The sequence below is a fragment of the Cervus canadensis genome, chromosome 14, assembly GCF_019320065.1.
Source record: "Cervus canadensis isolate Bull #8, Minnesota chromosome 14, ASM1932006v1, whole genome shotgun sequence".
In the NCBI taxonomy this organism is placed as follows: Eukaryota; Metazoa; Chordata; class Mammalia; order Artiodactyla; family Cervidae; genus Cervus; species Cervus canadensis.
In genome coordinates, this window is record NC_057399.1 from 17,263,020 (window position 1) to 17,264,831 (window position 1,812).

Genomic DNA, 1,812 nt, shown 5'->3' on the forward strand with positions numbered 1-1,812 from the left:
ACCTTTACTTTGCCAACCTATGCTTGGTGTGGGCCTTCCCCATTCTGCAGTTGAATAAAGGATTTTTATGAGGCCAAAATAATATGACAGGAACAAAGAAAGTGACTAGTGAGAAACACAGGAGATGGTGAGCTGACTCTTGGACCCTTGAGAACACAAAAAGTGGTAGCCAAGTGCCTCCAACAGATCAGAATCCAACTCACCAAGAACAGGGAAACAGGAGTTTAAAATTCCTCCCATCTTAGGGCAACTTTTATCTCCACTGGTATATCTTTACCCTTCATTTTATACTGAGAAAAAGTAACAGACTTCTCCTCTTTTCAGTTCAGTTGCTCAGTTATGTCTGACTCTTTGCGACCCCATGGACTATAGCACAACAGGCCTCCCTGTCGATCACCAACTCACGGAGCTTACTCAAACTCATCTCCATCGAGTGGGTGATGCCATCCAACCATCTCATCCTCTGTCGTCCCCTTCTCCTCCTGCCCTCAATCTTGCCCAGCATCAGGGTCTTTTCCAATCAGTCAGTTCTCCGCATCAGTTGGCCAAAGTATTGGAGTTTTAGCTTCATATCAGTCCTTCCAATGAATATTCAGGACTGATTTCCTTTAGGATGGACTGGTTGGATCTCCTTGCAGTCCAACAGACTCTCAAGAGTCTTCTCCAACACCACAGTTCAAAAGCATCAATTCTTTGTCGCTCAGCTTTCTTTATAGTCCAACTCTCACATCCATACATGACTACTGGAAAAACCATAGCTTTGACTAGATGGACCTTTGTTGGCAAAGTAATGTCTCTGCTTTTTAATATGCTGTCTAGGTTGGTCATAACTTTCCTTCCAAGGAGCAAGCGTCTTTTAATTTCAAGGCTGCAGTCACCACCTGCAGTCTTATTGCAGGCGGACATTCTTAATTTTTGCTTTCACTTTGGTGTAAAGCTGCCGATACAGCACTGAGAACTCCTCAGCCTCCAACTGTCACCTCTTCTCCCAAGGGATAAGAAAGCTGTTATCACTTCCATGCTAATAATAGAAAACTTAGCACAACGGTCTTTTGATCTTTCAAACCACTTCAATATTTTGAAAAACAAAACAAAACAAAACAAATCCCTCTTGGCTCCAGGGGAAAAAGAAAAGAAAGATTACAGTTGATCAGATCCAAAAGTGGGTATCTAATATTTCTATGTAACAAGTAATTGTACTTTTTTCCTGTAAGTAAAAAAAATTTTCTTTAAATTGCCCTCTCACTTTTATTCTATTAATTATGATGACTCTGAGAAACCAGCATTATACCCAAGAAGCCTTCCTGTATTTTGTGTTCATCCACCAAGCTATCATTTAATACATTTCTTTCTTGGGTAGCGACTCTTACCTAGGAAATGCTGTTATAAAAGAAGTTTGATTTATAGAAACATTCATGTCAGGAACTTGCTAAAAAAAGCAAGTGTAAATCCTGTGTCTATGGTTCACATACCAAGTAAGTAAAGCTCACCGGGTCACAGAAATTCTTCGTTCACTAGTATTAAAAATTAATATTATGGAAATATAATCATGATATCATTTAGAATCTAGATAATACATTTTCTCTCTACAATTCAACAAATCTGCAAACAGATGCCCTTTTTCATCTTCATTATAGTCTTATAAGGTAGAGGAGGTATAATATGCTAAAAGTATTCCTATTTTATGAAGGGAAAAAGAGGACTCTAAAAACTCAAGCAGTCTACATACTAGGAATGAAACTAGAGCACCAAAGTTAAAATATTGCCTGGGAAATTCAGTGAACTGAGTCTCCTCAATCATTGATTGAGTTG